Here is a 13,223-nt window from a genome sequence, read left to right as displayed (position 1 = left end):
ACAGACGGAGTTATGGACAGACCGAGTTATGGACAGAAGGAGTTATGGACAGACGGAGTTATGGACAGACGGAGTTATGGGCAGACGGAGTTATGGACACACGTAATTATGGACTGACGGATTTATGGGCAGACGAAGTTATGGACAGACGGAGTTATGGACAGAAGGAGTTATGGACAGACGGACTTATGGACAGACCGTTTTATGAACAGACGGAGTTATGGACACACGTAATTATGGACTGACGGATTTATGGACAGACGAAGTTATGGACAGACGGAGTTATGGACAGAAGGAGTTATGGACAGACGGAGTTATGGACAGACGGAGTTATGGGCAGACGGATTTATGGACAGACGGAGTTATGGACAGACTGAGATATGGAGAGACGGAAATATGGAGAGTCGGAGTTATGGACAGACGGAGATATGGACAGACGGATTTATGGACTAACGGATTTATGGACAGACGGAGTTATGGATAGACGGAGTTATGGACAGAAGGAGTTATGGACAGACGGAGTTATGGACAGACGGAGTTATGAACAGACGGAGTTATGGACAGACGGAGTTGTGGACAGACGAAGTTATGTACAGAAGGAGCTATGGACAGACGGAGTTATGGACAGACGGAGTTATAGACAGACGGAGTTATGGACAGACGGAGTTATGGACAGAAGGAGTTATGGACAGACGGAGTTATGGACAGACGGAGTTATGGACAGACGGAGTTATGGACAGACGGAGTTGTGGACAGACGGAGTTATGGACAGACGGAGTTATGGACAGACGGAGTTATGGACAGACGGAGTTATGGACAGACGGAGTTATGGACAGACGGAGTTATGCACAGACGGACCTGTGGACATATGGACAGACTGACATAAGGATAAGGGTAGATGAACATAAGGATAAGTAGCCATGAGGATATAAAGCCATCAGGAAACACAGACTAGAGGACACCACACACAGACATGAGGACAAAAGACAGATGGACATATGGACCGACTGACATAAGATAAGACGGATGGTCAAGGTGTCAGACGATTTAATGTCAAAAGAATAGGCAGACATAAGGAAAGATAGACATAATTAAAGGCATCATAAGCACAGACCGAAAAAAAGGAAGACAGACAAAAAGACAGGCGAGCATAAGTACAGACGCAAATAAGGACAGATCGGACAGATTGATATAAGGACATGCGGATATAAACCACTAGCTACTAAATTTCGAAACGACAGATGATCTTAAAGACAGACGGACAGTTGGGCATATAAACGTAACGACGAGATGGATCTAAGAACATATGTAAAGTTATAAGAAAAGACGAATAAAAAGACATAAGGACATACAAAATTACCAATAGATGAACGTAATTGCGAGACGGATTTAACGATAGACGGATTTAGTAACAGACCTGTTAGACGAAGGGACAGATTCACCCGAAATTTAGCATGAAGGATTTTTCTATGACTCTCGTTATCGGTTCAGATTTAGATATAGCTCCCATATATATACTTCGTACGATTTTCATTTTTTCCTAAACCACTGCAAGCACATTTCTTGACCAATTTTCCAATTTCCCATATATATATTTTTCACCCGATTTTCACTTCTAGAGCCACTGCAAGCACATTTATTGACCAATCTTCCCAAAATGTTTGCACAACGCCAACCACGAAAACTTAAGAGTTTGGTCCAAATCGGTCCAGACTCCAAAACTTTTCTGGGGATTGCTTCGGGGTGGGCGAAGCAAGAGGCTTTTGTAGGCTTATGGACCCCACATAGACCTATCCATCTTTTTAATCTCTAAGGCCCTTAAGAGCCGTGGAACTGTGAGTTACATTTGGAATCCTTAACATCCGTATCGAATATGATTGAGATCGAAAAACATGTTCATATAGCCCTCATATAGAACGATCTCTCAATTTAAGGTCTAATGTCATTAAGATACGATGTCGTTGAAATTTGGCACAGTGAGTTCCTCCAGAATTTTCGACAAGTTTGTAGAACCAGTGTGCGTATAAGTGTTGTTAATTATGTGTATGTGTTGATCATACGCTACGTGGTACCATTGCTCTTTGAACAATGAGTGACACTTTCGTTGACAATGACGGAATGACGAAATTAGTACACCCCTAATTTCGTCATTACGTTTGTAACATCTCGAAATATGCATCGAAGACCCCATAAAGCATAGACATTCTTGATCGTCATGACATTTTAAGTCGACCAAGCCATGTCCATCCGTTTGTCTGTCGAAAGCACGCTAATTTTCGAAGGAGTAAAGCTAGGCGCTTGAAATTTTGCACAAATACTTCTTATTAGTGTTGGTCAGTTGGGCTGATAAATGAGCCAAATCGGTCAATGTTTGGATATAGCTGCTTTATAAATCGATTTTCGTTCTTGAGGACGCAATTCTTATCCGATTAGGCTGAAATTTTGCATGAAGTGCATATAAACCGCCATATAAACCGATCTCCCGATTAGACTTCTTTGGCTCCTAGAGGGCGCAACTCTTATCCTATATGTTTGAAATTTTAAATATGCCGTTTAGGTATGACTTTCAACAATTGTTTCAAGTATGGTCTAAATCGGTATATAACCCGATATAGCTGTCATATAAACCGATCTTCCAGTTTGATTTTTGAGCCTCTGGAGGGCGCAATTATTACTCGATTTGCCTGAAATTTTGGAGGTCACGTTTTTCTATGACTGGTGTGAATCTATTTCAAAAAGTCATTCCAAGAACTTGACAAATTCTGCCCGGTTGAACTTAGCACGCTTTTACCTGTTTTTAATTAAATTTTTTTTTTATATTATTTTAATATATAAGCAATTCAAAGAAAACAAGAGCAAAAAAAAAAACGTTTCCTACATACATGACATTGAAATCCTATTTAAAATAATTGCTTTGAAAACTCGCCTCTTGAGAAACAAATACCAGCTGTCATCAGTTAAGTTGAGTGATAGAAATAAAAATTATTCCTTGCACTAACAATCAAACCTCTATACATATGCATATGCCAAAATACTTAGTCCTTCTCTGTCGGTATAGCTCAAAACCAACATGACCTTGTAAAGAGTTCTTTAGCATTCAGTGACGACTAGAGTTTAAGCTTAAGCGAATACACCCTGTGGAGGCATTTTATACAAGCAGCACAACAAGAACTTGAAGTCTTTGAAGTTCTCAAATGCCTTATGGCACCACCACATACAAAGACAGGTGTATATTAGCTGGAAAAATTACGTTGGACGATCAACGTCTTTAGAATTTTGGCAGGCAAGCTATTTAGCTGTAATGAAGTTTAAATTTGTTGGCCATAGTTTGGGTTTTTTGTTTTGAAAGTTTTTCGTTTTTTTTTTTTTTCTTTTTCTTCATGGAGTTGCTTTAGTCTGTCTTTCATGATTTCCCCTTCATATTCACCGCATTGCGAATATGAGTTGAGTGTGTTGAGGTTGGTTAGTGTATTATAGGGGCAGAGGGTTAATGTTAAAGTGAAATTACAACCATGACGTTTTCTTTCGATTTTTTTAAGACAAAACACACTACTTGTGGTCATGGAGAATGGTTTGAAAATTTTTTATAGGCTTAACTATGAAAAGGAATGATAGGAACTTGAATACCGATGAAGAACTCAATATGCTAAATTGTTAACCATTTTCGGGCATTACTTAATTAAGAAGGGGAAAATAGGAGATCGGTTATATGGGAATTTCACGGCGCTCTGAAATTCCGTCTGTCCGTCCGTCCGTCTGTCTGTTTGTCGAAAGCACGCTGACTTTTGAAGGAGTAAAGCTAGCCGCTTGAAATTTTGCACAAATACTTCCTATTGGTGTAGGTCGGTTGGGATTTTAAAAGGGGCCAAATCGGTCCATGTTTTAATATAGCTGCCATATAAATCGATCTTGGGTCTTGACTTCTTGAGTCTCTAGAGGGCGTAATTCTCATCCAATTTGACTGAAATTTTTTCTAATAACACTCCCAACAACTGTGCGAAGTATGGTTAAAATCGGTCCATAACCTGATATAGCTGCTATATAAACCGATCTTGGGTCTTGACTTCTTGAGCCTCTAGAGGACGTAATTCTCGTCCAATTTGACTGAATTTATGCACATAGTGTTCTGATATCACTTCCAACAACTGTGCGAAGTATGGTTTAAATCGGTCAATAACCTGATATAGCTGTCATATAAACCGATCTTGGGTCTTGACTTCTTGAGCCTCTATAGGGCGCAATTCACATCCAATTTGACTGAATTTATGCACATAGTGTTCTGATATCACTTCCAACAACTGCGCGAAGTACGGTTCAAATCGGTCCATAACCTGATATAGCTGCTATATAAACCGATCTTGGGTCTTGACTTCTTGAGCCTCTAGAGGGCGCAATTCTCATCCAATTTGACTAAAATTTTCCACATAATGTTTTCATATCACTTCCAACAACTGTGCGAAGTATGGTTCAAATCTGTCCATAACCTGATATAGCTGCTATATAAACCGATCTAGGGTCTTGACTTCTTGAGCTTTTAGAAGGCGCAATTCCTATCCGATTTGGCTGTAATTTTGCACGTGGTGTTTTGGTATCACTTCCAAAATTTATACGAAGTATGGTCCAAATCGGTCCATACCCCGATATAGCTGCTATACAAAAGGATCTTGGGTCTTAACTTCTTGAGCCTCCAGAGAGCGCAATTCTCATCCGATTTGGCACAGATTTTGTACAACGGCTTCTCCCATGGCCTTCAACATGCAATATGGTCTGAATCGATCTATAGCTTGACACAGCTACCATATAAACCGATCTCCCGATTTTGCTTCTTGAGCCCCGAATCGGACTATAACTTGTTATTGCTCCCATATATATCAAAATTTCAATTTTTTCCCCCATAAAAGGCGCATTTATTATCCGATGTCGCCGCAAATTGGGACAGTGAGTTGTGTTAGGTCCTTCGACATCGCTGTTCAATATGGCCCAGATCGGTTCAGGTTTGGATATAGCTGCCATACAGACCGATCTCTCGATTTATGGCCATGGACCCATAAAAGGCGGATTTGTTGTCCGATTTCGCCGAAATTCGGGACAGTGGGTGAGGTTAGGCCCTTCGACATCTTTTTGCAATTTGGAAAAGATCGGTTCAGATTTGTATATAGACAGATTTCTCGATTTAGGGTTTTGGGCCCATAAAAGGCGCATTTATTGTCCACTGTCGCCGAAATTTGAGACAGTGAGCTGTGTAAGGCCCTTAGACATCTTTCGGCAATTCGGCCCAAAACGATCCAGATTTGGATATAGCTGCCACATAAACCGATCTCTCGATTTAAGGTTTTGGGCCCATAAAAGGCATATTTATTGTCCATAAAAAAACGTCCATGGGTCAATTTTTTTAGATTTTATTTTTAATTTCGAAAATTTAAAAACAACGAACAATTACCTACTCCACCAATCACATTTTACAGGGTCTTAATTTAATAAGGAAAGTATTAAGAATAAAACAACAAAGTTAATAGAGGCATATCTTATGGTGAAGAATTTACAAAATTCGATTTTTCCACTTACCTTATGAATTAAATTCCATCATTCCAAATGTAATAAACTTTTTGTCCTGGCCTGTCATTAAATGTTAACCTCTGCCCAACTGGCACTGAGGTTAAAATAAAGAAGACCATGATTTAAAAAGAAATTGCGTTTTCGGTTGTAGGCCTGTCAAGTTGTGTTTTAGACCAAAGACATTTTTGTTGGCATTTTTCGCTTCTTTTCGCTTGGGGAATTCCATTTTTTCCCAGTCCTCTTCACCACTTCATTAGCGAAATCCAAGACTAGCCATAAAAAAAATAAAAGCGGAAAGAAATAAAATATGAATTATAATTAACATCAACATTAAAAGGCATGCGAGTGTAATTTTGCCAAAAAAAAAAAAAAATAAAAAAAAATAATAACAAAGAAAAACAAAATCACGAGACATTGAAAATGATGTGGCGATTATCATGGACTTTTTCTACTCCCAAATGGTATGAAGGCAAAGGTTTTTTTTTTTTGACTCAAATCACATGTTAAGGCGGATGACAAGTAAAAACCTTAGCAAAACCCAACAACAATAATTAATAAAAAAAAAAAAAAACAAACAAAAACATGAAAACTGTCAACTTGTCAACCAAAAAAACAAAAACACAAAATAACCTCAATTGTCAACAACAATCACCACTTACACGACTAATATGCGTAGTTAGTGACCTAAAGACACTTACAGAATATAGACGAAAGAATTTGTATGAGTTATTGTGGCTAAAAGGGAATTATTGAAAGAAAAAAGGAAATAAGTGTTAAATAATAAATTTAAAAAAGAAATAAAAATTTAAAACTTTTTTATGGTGCAAAAGAAAAATAATGAAATAAATGTTTGAAAAGAGTCAAATAAACTTTTTGGCAACAAAAATATTAAAATTAAAAAGAGTGGCAGTCGTTTTTTGTGTATTTCGTATGGTATGTATTTATAATGAACACTCTGGTTATTGGTGCTCCTAAGCGTATGAGCATTATCTATGCTGACCATGTTTATCATACGCTCCCAAGTACCTCATTATAATGATTTGAAATTAAACAGCATAATAAAACTATATGAGTATGTACATCTTCTTGCTTTAATTGGCTATGGCAGAACATTTGGCTATGACAAAACAAGAGCCTCGATCTTCTGCGCTAAACGATAGACTAAATGGTTACGAGAGATTTTCCTATTCTTACTGAGAAACGCCTATCAGTAAGTGTCATCCTGCAGAGTCTTATTAATTTCGCAGAGAAACCAAACTCAGACATGGCTTAAGATAACTTTGAACGTAAAGGGGTATCGATAGAGGTTTTGTAGTCAATAAAGGGAAAGTAGGTGTTGATTTGTCCTTCTCGGGTTTTTTCCAGGATTTGGTGCAGTGTGAATATCTGGTCCAGGGTGGTTTTCCCAGGCCTAAAACCACATTGATAGCGCCCAATTATCTCATTGACTTTAGCTTTTGATCTTTCATACAGTAAGCTCGAAAGTATCTTGTAGGCGATGGGGAGGAGACTTATTCCTCTGTAATTGGCACATTCGGTCTTGTTTCCCTTCATGTTTACGGGACATAGTATGATGAGGGTATGCGTTCTTCCAGCCAGATTGCTTAGATAAGCTGATGCATAGGCCTTATCAGCGTGTTTCCACCGGTCTTAAATAGTTCAGCGGGTAAACCGTCGGCTGCTGCTGCCTTTTTGTTCTTTAATCGGGTCACTGCTACTTGGACCTCATTCTGACTAGGAGGTAAACATTCTATACCATCATCAGGGATTGGTTCTGCGATATTCCGTCTTGTTTCCCTTCATGTTTACGGGACATAGTATGCTGAGGTTCCAATCATCGGGTATGCGTTCTTCTATCCAGATTGCGTAGATAAGCTGATAAGCTGTTGCCTCCGGTCTTAAATAGTTCAGCGGGTAACCCGTCGGCTCCTGCTGCCTTGTTGTTCTTCAGTTGGGTCACTGCTACTTGGGCCTCATTCTGACTAGGAGGTAAAAATTCAATACCATCATCGGGGATTGGTTCTGCGGTATCCTCTTCGCCGCCAATGTCGGAAACTAGCAGTTGGATAAAATGTTCTTTCCATACCCTCGGCATGCTATCTGTGTCAGTTACCAGATTTCTTCTTTGTCTCTGCAGGAGGATTAGACTGCACCAAAGCCATTGGTATGATGTTTATTTCTTTGGTTAAATTTGCGGACTTCATTCCGAGTCCTAAACATCTCAATTCGCTCACACTCACACTCACATCTTTCCATTTGCCCTTTCTTTCTGCGGAATAGACGTTTCTCCTCCCTCCTCTTCTCCCGATACCTCTCCTTCATCTGGCGCGTTGCTACTGATTGCAGGCTTGCTTTATATACCGCATCCTTGGCTTTAGTAGCATCTCGACACTCTTGGTCGTACCATGCTTTTCTTGGAGGAGGCTTCCGGTACCCAAGTATGGATTTCGAGGCTTTTTCTATGGAGTGGACAATGGTCTGCCACTGCGCTATTATATCATCGGGACAAGGAGTGCTTTCATCAAGCAGTTGGGTCAGTCGAGTGGGGTATGCCGCTGCCATTTGTTGTGTTTGCAGCTTTTCAATGTCCAGCTTCCGTGCAGCGTCAGATCGTACTTTCCTCGCCATGTTCAAACGGGTGCGAACCTTTGCTGCAATAAGGTAATGATCCGAATTTATATTCGCTACATCTAAATCGCTGGATGAATGCCTTCCATCTAGCACAACGTGATCAATTTGGTTCCTCGTGTTTTAATCGGGCGACAGCCATTTTTTGCCGCGGCGAACTCTATCAGACTTAACCCATTATCGGACGTTATCTCATGGAGGCTAAACTTTCCGACTGTTAGACCAAAAATGTCTTCCTTCCCTATCTTCGCACTAAAATCTCCCAAAACGATTTTAATATCATTGGCGGGGCAGCGGTCGTATGCTGATGACGTGGCAACTGCGGTAAGGGAAAAGTTTTCCAGCACTCTAAGAGATATCCTTCAGGAAGCATTATATCTTGCACGTAGGGCTTCCTGAAGGATATCTCTCAGAGTGCTGGAAAACTTTTCCCTTACCGCAGTTGCCACGTCATCAGCATACGCGACCACTTTTATGAACATTACAAACTAACAACAAAGAGTTATTTAACACTCAATGAAACTTTATTATGACAAGTTTATGAGTTTATGACACAAACTGCCTAACAAAAGTTAAAAAGTTGTTAATGTTACTCGCATGACAAGATTGACGCAGCAGATAATAACTTTATGTCACCACTAAAATAAATAACCTGCACAATAAAGTCATTGGGAGGAACATGAAATTTTTTAAACTAAAGACAATAAAAGATGAATTTAAGCTTGAAATGAAATTGACATTAAATTTTAAAATATAATCAAAATTTATAGCGGTTGTTATCCCCTCTTAATGCTGGCGATATTTGCAAGGTATCATGCCATGCATGGTACATGCAGCACACCGTTCGGACTCGGCTATAAAAAAGGTCCTTATCATTGATAAACTTAACTTGATCGAAAAGCACTCACTGATGTGTGAGAAGTTTGTCCCTTCACGTTTTCTGGGAATATTTTTACTCTACTCCCAAATGCCTTTCTTTTGAGTCCTATATTACGGTAATGGTAAATATTTCCGGTTTAGAGGGTATTTCGAGGGTGGTCACTTGGCCATTAAAGAAAAAAAAATTTTTATGAGCCCCATAATGGCATGATCAGTAAATAAGTTGTGTTTAAGGGTGGGGTGGACTCCAGGGACTTTGTCCCGAAAATGAATATCAATTTCCCCACAATCAATCAACTTCCACCCTAAATAGCTTTTATATGATAGGAACGTATTTTGTGGTGGGGCGGCTCCCAATTGGATATCAAATTCGTTTTTTTTTCTCTCAAGCACCTTTTATTTGAGCTCTATATTGCCGTGATTGGTCTATTTGACCATTTGATGGGTTTTGGGCGGCCCCCGCGGTACACCAACAAAAAAAACCATGTTTTATTTTTGGTGACTGAGAGAGTACAAAAAATTTCGAACGAATCACTTTAAAAGTCTCCGAGATCTGGTGTTTTTAAAAATTAGAATAATAAGAAGTGCTATTTAAGGGAGGGATGGCACCTCAGACTTTTCGACTCAAATATGGATATCAAACTCGTGCTCCACTCCCAAATCCCTTTAGTTTGAGCCCCATATTGCCATGGTCCGTAAGTGTGAACCGTTTGGAGGGTGTTTTGGGGGCTGGCTAGGGCACCGGCCCTACTTTGCCCTAAAAATAGATATCAAATTTGTTATTTACTCCCACATACCATTGGTGTGAGCTTCATATTACCTTAGTCAGATATGAAGTTCAGTTAAGGGGGTGCTTTAGGGCGTAGTCCCAAACACTTGGCTCAAAAATTAGGGTTGCCCAAAAAGTAATTGCGGATTTTTCATATAGCCGGCGTTGACAAATTTTTTCACAGCTTGTGACTCTGTAATTGCATTCTTTCTTTTGTCAGTTATCAGCTGTTACTTTTAGCTTGCTTTAGAAAAAAAGTGTAAAAAAAGTATATTTGATTAAAGTTCATTCTAAGTTTTATTAAAAATGCATTTACTTTCTTTTAAAAAATCCGCAATTACTTTTTGGGCAACCCAATAGATATCAAATTCGTTTTCTACTCTCAAATACTGTTAATCTGAGTTGTCATAGGGGGTCAATTAACCTATTTTAGGTATTTTTAGGAGGAAAAGCGCCACCTGGACTTGAACGTAAATTTAAATGTCACATTCGTAATCTACTCCCAAATATCTTTCATTTGAATCCCTTGTTGCCATGGTCGGCCAAGGTGCCCATTAGGGGGTATTTGAGGATGGGGCGACCTCCCATTACTTGTGCTTAACTTTTTATGCCATATTTGTAATCTACTGCCGAATACTTTTCATTTCAGACCCATATTGATAGCAACCTTGATTATAACTGTTTAGAGAAGTTTTGGGGTTGGGCGGCCCGCTGGGTACTTGCACCCAAAAATTATTCCGATATTCGTTTTCTAGTCTCCAATACCTTTCATTTGGTATCCATATTGTGCCTATCGGTCCACTTTTGGTTTTGGGTGGCGATTTTGGGTTAAGGGGGAGGGTTAGCCCCCATGCGATATTTAAAAATTATATAGCATATGTTGCCTTCCAGAAGGAAATCTGTGAAAATTTTAAGAAAATCGGTTCTGCCTTTTTTGATTCTACGGAACAAACAAATAAACCGAGTCTCATATAGTCATGCCCATTTGGGGCGTTTTGGGGAGGTGGTTATGACCCCTTACACTTCGATCTGGTTTTGTATGCCAGATTCATAATCTACTCCCGAATACATTTCATTTGAGACTCATATTGACATGAACGTCAAATATGTCTGTTTGGGGGAGTTTTGGGCTTGAGGCGGCAAGATGGGTACTTAGACAGAAATTTTAATACCATATTCGTATTCTATTTGCCAATAATAATAAAGCCTATTTCTCCTTCCTGACCATATTCGCAATCTACTCCCTAATACCTTTCATTTGAGTCCTACATTGGCATGGTCGTCCCATAAACCTATTTTAGGGGTTTTGGGGTTGGGGCGGACCCCCAGGTACTTGGTCTCAAACTTTAATATGAAATTCGTACTCTACTCCTGAATACCTTTAATTTGAGTCCCATATTGTCCTGATTGGTACACTTGGTAATTTTAAGGTAAGGGGGAGGGTCCGCCCCCATTCCGACATCAAAAAAAATATATAGCCTATGTATCCTTCCAGACCAGCCTACACAATCTGTGAAAATTTTTGAGTCTATACATAACAAACAAACACAAATTGATTTTTATATGTGAGAAGATTTTGATAAGATTCATCTTTTATTACTTTTTCCATTCAAAACTCATCCTACGTATGATTTATGAAAATAAATGACATAACTTATACGCTATGGTGACTCCAATAAATATTATCGGTCATGCGTTATGGTGTACTTGTGCTATTAAAATCTTCTAGAACATATTTAAAATTACCTAAATTTATTGAAATAAATTCATTTCAACATATCTTTAAAAAAAAGCTAAAATTTCATATTTCTTATTTCTTCTTAACAATAAAAGCTTATTAATTTTATGTATTTTGATTTAAGTGACCTATAATTCTTCGCCCCAATTTGCATATGACATTGTACACTGCAACTAAAACTACAACTTAGTTGTGAATATAGAAAAACTGTAAATCCTAACTAATTCGTGTTATTTCAATAAAAGAAAAACACAAAAAAAAATTTTTGAAATCTTAGATTTGCATTAAAATTTTAGTTGATATTTTCATTAGGCTTCAGGCTAATTTCTCAATATTTGTTCGTTTTTGCCTAAGCACACCTTTTTCTTGCATTTCTCCTTCTCAAAAGAGAAACTAAACGAAAAAAAAAAACAATATGTGCATAAAATTACACGAAACAAAAAGGCGAACAACAGCTGCCATGACTTGTGTGATGAAAGTGCCATTATGAAAAACTGTGTATCACGATAGCCATTAGCATATGTAGATCACAGTTTCGTAAAATGGTAAGCATGCAATAGAAATGTGTAAATGATTCGTAATTAAAAGTGGGTGGGACAAGCCCAAGACAGCCTCTTTTGCCACTTGCTGTGAGAGAGGGGGGAGGAGGAAAAATTAAGAAATGAAAAATTAAAAGAAAATGTGTTCCAAGTTGTTTCACTTAATGGACGTATTAATGCACTTGAAAAACAACACTCTTATTAATTAATTACAGCTTATATTTTAGGAGGGCACCTACTGCCGCCTTTTACTAAGAGCCAAGGGGCAGAGTTATGCAATATAAAAGGCATTGTAATTAAAATTTACTAATGATATTAATGTTAAAATCAGGCTCTAAAAACAATGAAAAGGACCTTTTATTGCTAGATTATATTTTTTCAAATAACATCTCTTAAAGGTCAAAACCAGTAATGGGTACACCACCACAGTTGATAAAACCAAATGGTCTTTGTGTGAGTATCGACAAGCATCTACTAAATGAAACAGTTTTGCAATAGAGTCAGGCAAACCAAGTCAAACTAAATTCCTTACACTGACCGTTTGCTTCTGCCATTTTTATGTGCCCATGTGTATGCTGCCCTTGTATGGTCTAAAACTTTTGCCTTTTATGTTAAACATATCACCCTAGCCACAACCTAAAAGTACCGGGGTGCGTATGAGTATTGTTTACATATTTACTGTAGTTCATATATAACTCATACGCTCCGTGGTACAAAAGTAATATAAAAGATAGCGAAATGTTGAAAAGAGTACGCCAAGTTGAACAAAGCGGATGGACCATTTAAGGCGCATCCGCGGTCAACATAAAGATTTCATGAACTTTATGTATTTTTATACCCACCACCTAGGAAAAGGGTATATCCATTTTGTCATTCTGTTTGTAACACATCGAAATATCCATTTCCGACCCTATAAACTATAAATATTCTTGATCAGCGTAGAAATCTTTAAAAATGGAGATATTCAGCTGAAAGAGATTCTTTCCTTATCCATAGGCTATGTTGGACTATATCTTGATATAGACCCCATATAGACCGATCCGCCGATTTAGGGTCTTAGGCCCATAAAAGCCACATTTATTTTCTGGTTTTGCTGAAATTTGGGACAGTGAGT

At 38.4% G+C, this 13,223-nt stretch overlaps 2 protein-coding genes across 2 annotated transcripts in view; one reads left to right on the top strand and one right to left on the bottom strand.

Moving 5' to 3' along the window:
• The window catches only part of LOC106093607 (uncharacterized), a 97,102-nt gene extending 91,269 nt beyond the window's left edge, over positions 1-5,833 (bottom strand). The window contains exon 1 of the mRNA XM_059370163.1: positions 5,566-5,833. The gene's annotated coding sequence lies outside the window, so the exon portion shown is untranslated. The remainder of the gene's footprint in view (positions 1-5,565) is intronic.
• LOC106093602 (protein stum) overlaps positions 1-13,223 on the top strand; it is an 81,400-nt gene that overhangs the window by 32,169 nt on the left and 36,008 nt on the right. The gene's annotated exons all lie outside the window — the stretch shown is intronic.

The sequence above is a fragment of the Stomoxys calcitrans genome, chromosome 5 (genome assembly GCF_963082655.1).
Source record: "Stomoxys calcitrans chromosome 5, idStoCalc2.1, whole genome shotgun sequence".
NCBI lineage: Eukaryota > Metazoa > Arthropoda > Insecta > Diptera > Muscidae > Stomoxys > Stomoxys calcitrans.
This window is presented reverse-complemented; position numbering and strand designations above follow the sequence as displayed.